Source organism: Aristolochia californica, unplaced genomic scaffold (genome assembly GCF_029961685.1).
Source record: "Aristolochia californica isolate CCGP_79_NKW_82.1479 unplaced genomic scaffold, dmAriCali1.0.hap1 SCAF_11, whole genome shotgun sequence".
Classification (NCBI taxonomy): domain Eukaryota; kingdom Viridiplantae; phylum Streptophyta; class Magnoliopsida; order Piperales; family Aristolochiaceae; genus Aristolochia; species Aristolochia californica.
In genome coordinates, this window is record NW_027181782.1 from 13653135 (window position 1) to 13667661 (window position 14527).

The 14527-nt window shown below is 37.4% G+C and overlaps 1 pseudogene; it reads right to left on the bottom strand.

Moving 5' to 3' along the window:
• Nucleotides 1-10312: 10312 nt before the first annotated feature.
• The window catches only part of LOC137944638 (protein transport protein SEC23 D-like), a 74418-nt pseudogene continuing 70203 nt past the window's right edge, over nucleotides 10313-14527 (bottom strand).

Consider the following 14527-nt stretch of genomic DNA (forward strand, 5'->3'; position numbering starts at 1 on the left):
CTCGGTCCTTCTCATCGCGCCTCTTCATGTTCTGATGCTACTGCACCACCCGTGAAGCAAGTGCCGCTTGCTGCAGTATGCGGGGTTGCAGCCGCTCGAAAGCAAGGTGCCGCACGCGTTTCCTCCTTAGTCGCGCACACGCATGTTGCTCCAGTTTGTTGCACCGTGTGCGTCTGTGCCCTTGCCAGTGGCTGCTGCACCCTTTTCATTTGCACCTGGTTGCCGCGCAAGTTGGAAGGGTTGCTGCGTGCGCCAAGACTGCACTTGCTGGTGCTAGTTGCACCTTGTGCGCCAAGCTCAGGCTAGTCTCTTCCTCGTAAGAGTTAGGTGCGTCCACCATCCTGCTCAGTGCATCTGTAGCACCATTGGCCTTCCCTGCTTTATACATCATCTGAAAGTCAAACTCGGCCAAGAAATCTTGCCACCGAGCCTGCTTTGGATTGAGCTTTTTCTGCGTAAGAAAGTAGCTAGATACGACGTTGTCAGTTTTTACAGTAAATTTGGAGCCTAAAAGATAGTGCCTCCAAAGATGTAAACAATGTACTACAGTCGTCATCTCTCTCTCTTGTACAATACAGTGTTGCTCAGTTTCATTCAGCTTCCTACTCTCATAAGCGATTGGGTGTTTGTCTTGTTCTAGTACACATCCAATGGCAAAGTTCGAGGCATCTGTATTTACCTCAAACGGCTTGCTGAAATCAGCAAGGTGCAACACTTGTTCAGCCACCATGGTGTCCTTTAGCCGTTGGAATGCTCTTTGGCATGAGTCCGTCCATCGTCACTTTTGGTCTTTCTTGAAAAGGTCAGTCAAGGGGGCTGCTATAGCTGAGAAGCCCTTGATAAACCTCCTATAATAATTTGCAAGACCAAGGAAACTCCTAAGCTCACGCACCTTGGAAGGGATCGACCAGTCATGCACAACCACCACCTTCTTGCTGTCCATCCATATTCGTCCTCCCCCTATCCAATGTCCAAGAAAGGATACCTCTTGCAACCCATAGGAGCACTTCTCCTCCTTGACATACAGCTGATTATTTCTCAACGTTTCGAACACCTTTCGAAGGTGTTTCTTGTGCTCGTCTATACTCTTGTTGTACACCACGATGTCATCCAAATAAACAACGACAAACTTGTCCAAGTATTCGGAAAAATGGGAGAGTGAGTTTTGGATCTGAAAAAAAAATTGAACATCCAAAATGGAAATGCACAAATGCTAAGAGAGATAATTCCAAAAAGTATCTGTGATTTTTATGGATAGGCAAAAAGTGGGTTGTTTGGTTCTGGTAAATATCCAACCACTTGAGAATTTGATTTTTTCTACTCCTTGAAATTTTTGGATCATTAGGTCACTTGCATCCTCAACACGTTTCTGGCATGCATGTCCACAACATTTAAAGCATGTTAGGATCAATTAGAAGTCCCTTTCCTATAAAATTCCACAAAGCTTATTATTAGGGGTTGTACTAGTAGAATTTCCCAAACATGGATAACAAAACATTGGAGTTCATTTTTAGTGCGTTCACTTACATTTATTATAGTTTTCAAATTTTTTTTCACACATGAACTCTTAAATTTTCATTTTGTTATGCCTCATATTTTTTTTGTTTACGAGAAAATGGGAGAGTGAGTTTTGGATCTGAAAAAAAATTTGAACATCCAAAATGGAAATGCACAAATGCTGAGAGAGATAATCCCAAAATGTATCTGTGATTTTTAAGGATAGGCAAAAAGTGGGTTGTTTGGCTCTGGTAAATATCCAACCACTTGAGAATTTGATTTTTTCTACTCGAAATTTTTGGATCATTAGGTCAGTTGCATCCTCAACATGTTTCTGGCATGCATGTCCACCACATTTAAAACATGTTTGGATCGGTTAGAAGTCCTTTCCTATAAAATTCCACCAAGCTTATTATTAGGGGTTGTACTTGTCGAATTTCCCAAACATGGATAACAAAACCTTGGAGTTCATTTTTAGTTCGTTCTCTTACATTTATTATAATTTTCAGATTTTTTTGCATAAAATTTTCATTTTGTTATGCCTCATATCTTTTTTGTTTACGAGAAAAATAGGAGAGTGAGTTTTGGATGTGAAAAAAAATTTGAACATCCAAAATGAAAATGCACAAATGTTGAGAAAGATAATTCCAAAAAGTATTTGTGATTTTTAAGGATAGGCAAAAAGTGGGTTGTTTAGCTCTGGTGAATATCCAACCACTTGAGAATTTGAGTTTTTCTACTTGAAATTTTTGGATCATTAGGTCATTTGCATCCGCAACATGTTTCTGGCATGCATGTCCACCACATTTAAAGCATGTTAGGATCAGTTAGAAGTCCATTTCCTATAAATCTTGCCACCGAGCCTACTTTGGATTGAGCTTTTTCTGCGTAAGAAAGTAGCTAGATGCGACATTGTCAGTTTTTACAGTAAATTTGGAGCCTAAAAGATAGTGCCTCCAAAGACGTAAACAATGTACTATAGTCGTCATCTCTCTCTCTTGTACAATACAGCGTTGCTCAGTTTCATTCAGCTTCCTACTCTCATAAGCGATTGGGTGTCTGTCTTGTTCTAGTACACCTCCAATGGCATAGTTCGAGGCATCTATATTTACCTCAAACGGCTTGCTGAAATCAGCAAGGTGCAGCACTGGTTCAGCCACCATGGTGTCCTTTAGTTGTTGGAATGCTCTTCGGCATGAGTCCGTCCATCGTCACTTTTGGTCTTTCTTGAAAAGGTCAGTCAAAGGGGCTGCTATAGCTGAGAAGCCCTTGATAAACCTCCTGTAATAATTTGCAAGACCAAGGAAACTCCTAAGCTCACGCACCTTGGAAGGGATCGACCAGTCACGCACAACCTCCACCTTCTTGCTGTCCATCCATATCCGTCATCCCCCTATCCAATGTCCAAGAAAGGACACCTCTTGCAACCCATAGGAGCACTTCTCCTCCTTGACATACAGTTGATTATTTCTCAACGTTTTGAACACCTTTCGAAGGTGTTTCTTGTGCTCGTCCATACTCTTGTTGTACACCACGATGTCATCCAAATAAACAATGACAAACTTGTCCAAGTATTCGGAAAATACCTCGCTCATGAGAGTGCAAAATATTACAGGTGCATTGGTTAGGCCAAAGGGCATAACCATGAATTCGTAAGCCCCATATCTGGTTACACAAGTAGTCTTCCCCTCGTTTCCTTCAGCAATCCGGACTTGGTAATAACCACTCCGCAAATCCAATTTGGAGAAAACTTGCGCCTCTTTCAACTGATCAAAGAGATCTGCAATAAGAGGAATAAGGTACTTATTCTTTATAGTTACCTAGTTGAGCGCCCTACAATTGGTGCACAGTCTCATACTTCCATCCTTCTTAGTCTGAAACAGTATAGGGGCCCCATAAGGTGCTTTGCTTGGCCTTATGAACCCAGCGTCCAACAGCTCACTGAGTTGTCTTCGCAGTTCGTCCAACTCTTTGGGTGCCATTCGGTATGGTGCTTGTGCTGGCTTTCTTGCTCCGGGCTCAAGCTCTATGCGATGGTCCACCGCTCTCCTAGGTGGTAACCGCGCTGGAAGTTGTTCAGGCATGACATCTCTATATTCATGCAGTACGGCTTGTATCTCTTTAGGGGTAGGCATGACCTCTACCTGCTCTATAGCACAAATAGAAGTAATGTAAGTAGAGCGGCCCTGCTTAAGACCTTTCTTAAGCTGGAGGGTTGATAGCATTAAGTCTTTTTTTGTTACATCTTTGTTGTCAAGTTCAGAAATAGTACAAGGACTTTACTCGTCCATAATCCCCACTACCCCAACATGCGGCATTACAAATGCCTTACAAACCGTGAAAAACTCCATTCCCAAAATTCACATTGAAATCATCCATGACAATAATAATAAAATTCAGAAATCCAACCCACTTGCCTATCTCCACCGGGACGTTCTTGGCAATGCCTTGGACTTCACGAGCAGCAGAATTTACAGCTTTCATTTTGCTCCCATCTTTCTCTCCTTGTATATTTAGGCGCTTAGCCTCCTCCTCCGAAAGGAAGTTGTGGGTGGCGCCAGTGTCCACCACTGCTCTAACAGTACGTCCAACAAGTGTTAGAGAGATAAAAAGTTCTCTTAAGGGTCTTACCGAAAGTGGAGCAACCTTCTCCTCCTTTGAACGGACAATAGCATGGAGAAGTGTTAAGGAGCCCAACCTAAGCTCAATCCCTCCATTGTTCACCTCAGTTTGAGCAGCATTGAGGAACCTCTTTCTAAGACAATCCCTCGCATATGAAACAATGGACCTTCTTTTTCTGTTTGTCCCCTCGTTTCTTCTCTTCCGACCTAGCCTTGGCGTCCTTTGCCCATGACTTCTTCTCCCCTTTTTCCTTCTTAAAATTCATTTTACCATTGTTATTTTTCTTAGACACTTTGTTAGCCGAATAATTCTTTCTCTCATATTCGGTTAACTTTTCAGCAGTAGATAAAGCTGAAGCTAATATCTTTACTTTCCGTGGGCTAAGTAAGAATTGAGAAGAAATCCAAGCCCATTGTTCAAGCTCGCAGTAGGAATTGAAATAAGCCCAGCAATTATCGCAGCGAGGAACAAGGTTACCATCGGACCCGGAAACAGGGGGTTACCAAGCTCGTCAACTGGAGAAAATGGGGTAACGGTGACTCCCCAAGGAAGGCCGGAGGCTTCCAGTGCATTGGGATCGGTCGGGAAATGAGATATTGTCGGCCTAACTGCCATCGACGAGAAGACAATAGCAGAGTTGCAAAGTCGCGAGGTTGATAAAAACCCAAATAATGAGGAAGCAAAAAAAACACAAACTTCTTTCCCTGCTCGGCTCGATTAGTCTAAACCAGCGATCTTGTAAACGCCGTTTGAGCTGGTTCGGCCAAAGAAAAAGTGGGTTAATTCAGAGGCGAAAGCATGGGTTTGGTTTTGAGAACCCGAACCCCAACTCGAAAACCCGAACGGTTTAGAAATCAAACATTATCCATTGTCTCATTCCCAAGTCAACCTAGTAATTCTTCGATTAAAATATTTTTTAAATATAAAAATAATTAAAGAATACAATGCATAAAATTATTATACAATGTCAAAATATAAATAATAAAAAATAAAAAATAGATAAGTTTTATTTATATGTTATTTTAATTTTAAAAAAATATCAATAAGGCATTTCCATCAAGTTTAGGCCAAATTTGGGAAAACCCAAGCCTATCTCCAACTTAGGGTTCTTTCCCTCCATCCCTTCTCCTACCAACGGAGTGAATTTAAGTTTTTTATTTTCGCCCACTCCTAACTTTGATTATGTGTTGGACCTCGAGTCCCAAACTTGACCTGAACTTAGGGTTATTTCCTTCTATCCCTTCTCCACCCAACGGAGTGAATTTAAGTTTTTCTTTTTTTTCTCACACTCCTAGTTTTGATTATGTGTTTGACCTGAGTCTTTGATGAGGACAATGCAACCTTAGGTTTGTGGAGGTCATGAGAAACATGATTGAAAAGTAACAAGGTATACCCTAGCTAGCACATATTTTACTTATGTAATGGAGATTACATGTAACGAGTCATAAAAAATTTAAGGGTGTGTATATGCCGATAGAACATTATAAGAAAAATATATAGAGGAATTTTTTTTTTAATTTTCTTCTAATATTTGCACTATTTAATGAATAGAAAAAGTTTTCTTTTTTATCTTCTTGTCTTTAAAAAAAAATAAGTATGTTTCTTATTGCTGAATCTGATATCATGGGAAAAGTAAGCCAAGAAGATTTATGTTGATTGCTCATTTTCTATATTTAATTTCTTATTTTGTTCCAATTGTAAACACTACAACTACGTAATTATTATTTTATTTTATTTTCAATGGCATCACAAATGCAAGAAAATTTTCTAAGAGAATTTGTCAATAAAAACATCAACCAATGAGAAAATTAGTAAAAAAAATAATAATTTTCTCACCGTTTTATTTTCCTAAGTCGACACACATGATCCTTAAGCGTTGATGTTAATGTCTTATGCAACTATCAAAATTAACTAAATCATCTCTTACAACAGCTGAATTGCCATCAATTGTGCATTAAATTGGAAATTGAAGTGAAGAAAAGTATTGATGTTGTTAGATACATACCTTTTATTACACACTCTAGTGGTCTATGGTATGAGTTGGAGTGAGAAAATAGAAGATCGTAAAAGTCAAATTTTATATAAAAGTTATAAAACCTAGTTCATATGGATTAAACCATGGAATTTAACAATAATTCAAGTCCATCCAAGAAAAGAAATGTATTATTGATCCATTCAGTGTTTTTCATGGGTTACCCTAGATTTGAGAAAGGGCATATAGATGTTATGACCCTCAAAGTAGAACTTGGTATGTTTCGACATATGTTTCCTTCTTTTAAGATAATCCTTAACTACCGGCCCAACATGTTCAAATATCATTCTCATGGGGAAGTACTTATTGTCCTACCAATGAATGCATTGAAAGATACAGATAATGGCAGAGTTGAGAATTGTGATGCTCCTCTTCAAGGCTCCCTGTAGTCATTTCTTCCGAAGGAGAGTCCTCTTCCTTATTTCCTAATTTACATTTGCTTCTTGTTATTAGGAAGGGAGTTAGACAATGAACGAACGAGTTGCTTCTAAAAAGGGAAGAAATACTTTTCGGTTTCAATATTCTCGAATCTAATTAGTTCTCTGTCGCTCACTGTAAGGGACACAGAAGAGGGACCTATTTCTTTCTTCACTCGAAAGTGATTACAGGGGTGGACGACTCGTTCGTCGCCCCTTCTGACCACCGCCTCTGGAAAGAGCAGAAACTAAAAGACGAGGAAGCAGAATACCAATACGATATCAAAGGCTGCTGCTCCATGGGTTTTGACACAAAGCATGATTTGGTACTGCAAGAATATTTATCTATCTATCTATCTATCTATCAAGCCATAATTGATGCTTTGTTTTACCCTTAATAGAGAAGAACTGATCATCATTAAGCACATATCCAAAGAGGGTTTTTTTCTTTTAAAATAGAAGAAAATAAATATTTATTTGATAAATACCAATATAATATTTAAAAAAATCATATATATGGTTGTCATTGTAGAAAACTGACTTTTAACATGGACTCATACATCTTATGTAGGTGTGAACCTAGCATCCTATTTAAAGATCATTTCTTAAATGAAATCCTCAAGGTATACACATCCAAGGTGGTCTTCTTCAAAACCAACATTATTTCTAACAAGTGACTGACAATCGACAGCTTGCACCCACCAATGGAGGGCTCATACCATGAAGAGGCTCGCTCATGTTAGAGCAAATTGACAGCCTCATCATTGCCACATTATTCAATCCTCTACATAGGACAAACTCCTACATAACTCAGCAGCATGATGTCTTTGCAAGTGCAAGCGTGTGGTAGCATTGACCAACCAACTCTAGGCCACCTCTCGGGTGGTACATCCAAAACTGGCACCCTCAAAATAGCAAATAATCGAGCCACACAGGTTCTCGACATTGCATCTACAAGGTCAAGTAATATAAAAAGAAAAGTTCAAATATAAACGTACAACAAATCAATATGCTTGGACAAGATGCAGAACACCAATCAGTAAAATGCAGCTCAACTAATTTGTGGCAGAAAACACAAAAACCAAGGCACAACAAGAATTTTTTTTCAATGACAACAAGAAAAAAGAAAGAATTTATTAAGAAATACATGGAACAGCCAGACTATTTGATAGGAGAAAAATGAAAGCAAATGTAGAAAAGGATTATCAAGAATAGATATGATAATATTATGCTTCATTAACATATTCTTGATATAGAATCTTATATGATATAGATCGCGATATAAGATATCACCACTACGTCAGTACAACAACTCTAAATGATTGGCAACCACAACGGAAGTTCTGAAATTTAAATTTTTTCATCCAATAGCATTACCACCAAAGTTCCTGATAAGTTACTTTAAATAGACTCAGACATTTGGTATTCCACACTACAAAAGAGAGCAGCCTACTTCCAACTACATGATTCTTTAAATTTTTGGTAATAGAAAAATCAGTTGAAATTGCACCTATCATGATGGAGATGTCCACTGGTAAGCATGATTATGTTTGGCCCATGTGACAATCAGTATAATCACAGTACCAAGATGAAGTAAGATTATAGATGAAATTGGATGAAATCGTGGATAACCAATGTGTGTAATTAGGGGTGGCATCGAGCCGAGCCGAGCCCGAACCTGCCTATGTTCGAGTCGAGCTTGATTTAAATATTTCGAGCCAAGCTTTGAGCCGAGCCTAAAATTGTTATCGAGCTCGAGCCCAAAAATTTTAACCGAGCTCGAGCCGAACTCGAACCTCAACATACATTTAAAAATTTTCAAAAAATATATATCAAATAAATTATATATAAAATTATACATACGTTTTACATAAATTGGATATGACCTCTACAAAAAATTAGGCATAACCTATTTATATAATACATGTATAAGATTGAGGCATAACCTCTTCTTAAAATTGAGTATAATTTATGTATATAATACCTGTATAAAATTCGGCATGACCTCTACTTAAAATTGGGCATAATCAATATACATAATACCTGTATAAACACTCCAAAAATACTCCATAAACACTCCATAAACACTCCATAAACACTTCATAAAATTATCTATACATTCCATAAACACTCCATAAAATAGTCTAAACACTTTATACACTGCATAATATTATAAACAATAATCAAACACAACAAAATTAAATGAAATATCACTATCACTTTACAATTACCCAAATAAAAACTATAATTGTTTCTCTTAATGCTAGAAAATAATATACGTCCTTGCATGAGCAAAATCTCCACCTACGACAAAAACAAAAAAATAAAATTAGTTATTGTCAGATAAAAAAATACTCTTCCATTACTAGTTACTTAATGTCGTTAAAAATATTAAAATTACCATGATGAGAGAAATTTTCTGTCACTCGCCAAAAAGATAAGATAAAAGACAAAATATAAAAAGGCACAACTCAGAATAACACCTCAGAAAAATAAAGTGGACATGCATGAAGAAAATAACAGCAAAATAAATTACCTCATTGGAATAAATTCTCGCTTTAGATATAACCTCGTCCTTCAGCAAAGTCTTCAGCACCTGCAAGTATCATGTAAAGCATAAGTTCCAAATTCCCCTCATCACCATAAGAATAATAATAATAATGATAATAACAACATCAATAATAATAATAAACCACTTGTGGAATACGAGACCAAATTCGCACCACTGGGAAAGGGGACTACACAAAGTACCGGTTCTTCTTCAGTACAAGTTTTACTTTCCCATAATTAGAAGTTGAAGCATAAATGAAATCAATCATTTCTTTAGGGAGCTTAGTATTTGATAGCTTGTTCAAAACAGTAATTATTGTTTCAGTCTCGAACCCAACAGAAACAGCAGCATATAAGGAATGAGGCGTCAAGTTATACTCATGCATAGACTCTGGCCTGCACAACATTTTTCCAACAAAATGAAAATGAGCAACCACAGAGTTTTAAGTAGAAGAAAATAGAAGGACATCTTAAATACCGGCAAACGGGCTCAGCAATTGCAATGAGGAAATCATAGGCTTGCTTATACAACGGTGAGAATGTCTCAAGAAAGATCCGGCCATCAGCGCAAGCCCATAAAGGGCGGTTTGCATGATCAGGCTCTAATTCGAGTTTAGAAAAATCCCTCTTCGTCAGTTCGCTTTCATCTTCATAATCCATATTCCGTACCCATAAATACAATTCAAGCACCTAAAGTGAACTAAAAACAAAAAGCTAAAACAAAACGAAAAAACGAGCAAAAGTAATACCTTCACGACGATCCTCATCAAAATCTTCGACATAATCAACATCATCATCAACAACATCAATTCGATAATCCTCCTGCCAGGAAAAAACAATCAGGGGAAGAACAGGAAAGCAACCAAATACATAACGAGAGTTGGGGTTTTCAAAATTATAAAACCTTAGTGGAAGTCCTGAGCTTCTTACTAGGCCGACCTTTTTCCCTTGCAAATGAAGAGACATGAAGACATTTCAGCTCGCAGAGAATTGAACCATAGGATTGAATAATTAGGAGAAAGAAAGAAAGTAGTACGATGTCCAGCCATATTTTATGAGTCCCACAGTTCGATGTAGTAACCGTCAAAATGAACGAGTTGCTTCTAAAAAGGGAAGAAATACTTTTCGGTTTCAGTATTCTCGATTCTAATTAGTTCTCTGTCGCTCACTCTAAGGGACACAGATGAGGGACCTATTTTTTTCTTCACTCGAAAGTGATTATAGGGGTGGACGACTCGTTCGTCGCCCCTTCTGACTACCGCCTCTGAAAAGAGCAGAAACTAAAAGACGAGGAAGCAAAATACCAATGCGATATCAAAGGCTGCTCCATGGGTTTTGACACAAAGCATGATTTGGTACTGCAAGAACATTTATCTAGCTAACTCATTTATGCAAGATACTCCGCCACCCGCTGAGTCACTTCATCCAAGAAGGATACAAAGCCTACCACACTTGTTAAACCATTACCATCAACATCCTGCTCTTCTATGAGATAGTTTTCGAACACAGTGGCATCGTCCTGTCCCCCTTGAATAAATGTGAGCTTTGGAGTGATACTTCTGTCTTGTTTCAGTTTGTTAATTGTTGTTCGCAAGAGGCCTGCACCAAATAACATTAGTATTAGTAGGTGAAGCAAAACAATCTAAACACTGTTATTGAAATCGTTAACTAAAAAAGGTCTAGAACCCAAAGGAGAGAGTAGGGTCCATCTGGCTGGTCATTCCAAAAAGATTATGCATATAATCCAAGAAAAATGAGCAATCAGATGATCCTTGATTTCCACTCGGTGGCCCCATCATGTCAAGATTACTTTCCTGTAACCCTGCATCATTTGAGCTAAATATTTCCAAACCCACCATTAGACTCAACAAACATAATCTATTTAACATGTGATTGCAAGAATATGACCCCAGTTAAGATCACATATCGATCTGTTTCTGCACAAGGATGTCACACAACATCCTTATGGGACTTGACAAACAGAATGACTGGATTCTAACCCCCAAATCTTATGTTTAAATTTTAGGGCCTTCTCCTGGTATGATTACTTGATGAACCACAAAAAGGAAACACATTTCTTGTGACAGTGCAGTTGGAATAACTTGGTTAAATATTTATGAGCTCACAATCAAACTTAACAACTAAAGGATTTTTTAAATCCTAACTACAGGCTACAGGTAGGAATCAAATTCCAAAACCTGGAATGTAAACCTAAATTTTATGCCTTCCTCCTAGCATCAGTATTTGAAGAACCAAAAAGGAAATAACTTACAGTCTTGTGGAGGAGGAAAGGGGAGTGCCGGATCTGCTGTTATGCCTCCCTCCCTAATTCCTTGCTCCAAAGAAGCTGAAATTACCTGAAAATTTGTGCCAAACAAGGGCAAATGAGCAGGAAGGATCAATATAAAGTAGATTGTGGTACTCAAGTCTCCAGTCAGGACTGACCTTAATGTTTTTGACTAGTTTAATTGACTCGAAAACACAACAGTTTTCCTTCTTTTTCCCTTCTCCACATGTGATGGAACTTTAAGAAGTATAGTCAACCAGAAGGCATATTTGGCATAGGAAATTTATGATTCAACATCAATGGCAGAGAAATCATGTTCACAAACCATATTACCACAATCAAGTCAAAAAAATACTGCAGATAGCTAAGCATTTGACAAATTCCCTTTTTTTTTTCTGAAATGGTCAATTCCATATTATTAAATGCATACAAAGAAAAAAATGCTAATGAGAAAACAAAACCAAATATATATATCTACACACACACACTCATCAACAGTGACAATTTACAGAATGTATCACATGGAAAAGGCACTAATGCATCAATCTCTAGCTTACCTAAAAGATGTAACACCCCTTTTACCTAGATAATGCTCATGTGTACTTGAGTTCATCCATAGCCCCCGGTCCAATTTTTTAATCCAACAACACTAACTGTTTTGGACCCAAAACGTTTAGATGAGCTTCAGGTATAGATTGTTGCCTTAAACCAAATTTCCCGCCAATGCTCAAAAAGCCATTCAGAATGGTAATGCATATTAGGCCTCTCAAATACAGAAGTGTCTTACTCAACCAAGATATTCCAAACTCTCAATAAAACTAGCTTGTTCTACACTAAGAAACAAATGAAATCTAATAATAAAATACAGCAAAAAAAATTTGATACGAAACAACCTTATGAACAAGGATTGACAACACAACTTCAGGATCAACGCTGTTGTAAAGTTCATTCATATTTGCAGCTGTATCATATTGAAATGTCCTTATCCTTAAGTGCCGCTTAAGGGAGCATCTGGACCTAAAGAAAGTACATTGTTATGCCATAAAAAATGCAGTGAGAAGAATGTTGACAGTTAGGGGAAGACATTGACAACCACATTTCAACAATGAAACTCATTAGACAAATTTATTAAGGGATGAAGGTTCGATATATATCCTAATCTCAGATTAACGCAAAGAGAGAATTCCTGTAGTTGGCTATTCTTTACTCCAAAACTTCATCTTTCCTAATTCTGATTATTTTAATGGTATCAGAGCCACATTGTTGTAGTTGTCACTGGGTTTTTATGAAACATTCTCTCCTGATGTCAAATTAAATTTCATCCAATTCTATTACTGTTAATAAAGGGTAGGACATTAAAAATGTCTTTTTGTTATGAAGATATTATTGTAAAGGCCTATATCAAGCAATATCCTAGATATGTTGCTCAAGGGGAGAAATATAGGGCTCGTAGATTGGAAAGGCAATATATGGTCTAAAACCGAGCCAAGAGTTTGGTTTGATAAATTCAGTCAAACGATGATAGGCTTGGGGTCTAAAAAGAGCCATTCATACCACTTTATCTTTGTTCTCCAGAGGGACAAAAGTATTGTTATCTTAATAGTCTATGTAGATGACTACACAACAAGAAAGTGAGAATATCAAACAACATTTTCAAACCAAGAATTTAAGACACCTGAATTACTTCCTCAATATTGATGTTGCATGAAACAAGGAGAGAATTATACGAACACAAAGGAAATATACAACTGATATGTAGACTAAGATAAGCTGAGAGAGGTTTATTTGGAGCAAAGTCAACAGAGAGTGATGCAAACAAATGCAAATATGCATGATGAACAAAACCCAATGTTTAAAGATAAGACCTAGTATAGACAACTTGTTAGCAAACTGAATAACGATCCAATGATTCAACCTAACATTTCCTATGTTGATAATGTCAGACTCCAATACCTAAAGATAAGACCCAATACTACAAGACTTGTTGGTAATCTGATTTAAGACTCAACCTAATATTTCCTATGTTGATGGTGTTGTCAGTCAGTTTATGGAAAACCTGAGGAGTTAAAGTTGTGAAACAGATATTAAGGTATTTAAAATGTGGACAGGGATTGTTTCATAAACCACACCATAATCTAGAAATAATGAGGTTTTCAAAATGTTGACAATGTAAAGTCTAAAATCAGTAGAACCTCAGTGAGTGCTTATTGCACATTTATGAGCAGTAACCTTGTGACCTAGAAAAAGTACCAAAACAAACTATACTAGCAAGGTCAAGCGTATGCCGCTTGTGAAATAATGTGGATTAAGTCTTTAGCAATAGAGTTTGGGTTCTCAATTGAAAACTTATGGCAATATTTTGTGACAATCAGGCTGTTAGTTTTATTGTTAACAATCCAATATTTCATGAGAGAACTAAATATATTGAAGCAAATTGTCATTTCATTCACGATGCAATTATGAGTGGCAAGATTATAACATGGTATGTTTGCTCTGCACATCAACTCGATGACATCTTTATATAGGGGTTGATCAATGTTGACGCAAAGTGAGACTTCCCAGAATTGGCTATTCTTCACTCCAAAACTTCATCTTTCTCATATCTGATTATTTTACAATAACAATGACCAAGATCTTTTTCGTGTCTTTAACAAGAGCATTGACCAAAGCAAAGAGTAATTATCAAATGCTGCAGCTGTTGTTTGAGGCTGGCAAAACTCATTTCTTTGCCAACAAAACCCCCTAGAAGATGCTTGAAGAAAGTCAAACAATCCCCTAAAAAAAAGTTTGCATGAATAAGAGAAACAAAGTAATGATGAAAATGGCAGCAAATTTCCAGCATAACAGTGTTGTTTATTGCTCTATGAGGGCTAGAGTTGAATTAGTTGCCAAGATAGTCTTCATCTTAGTATAAGATGTTAGGTCCGGTCAGAGAGAGAAGAATAAGTCCCGATAAGTTTAGCCTTGAAAACAGTAAGGTCTACATGTTGAGGAGTGGACCTCCCAAATTGACTAATCAACTAAGATTTAGAACTACATAAAATTTTGGTCCAATGAAATTCCTTACCTTTTTCCTCTCCTTGGATCCATTCAGAGAGAAACAGAAAGCTGATTGCCTCACAT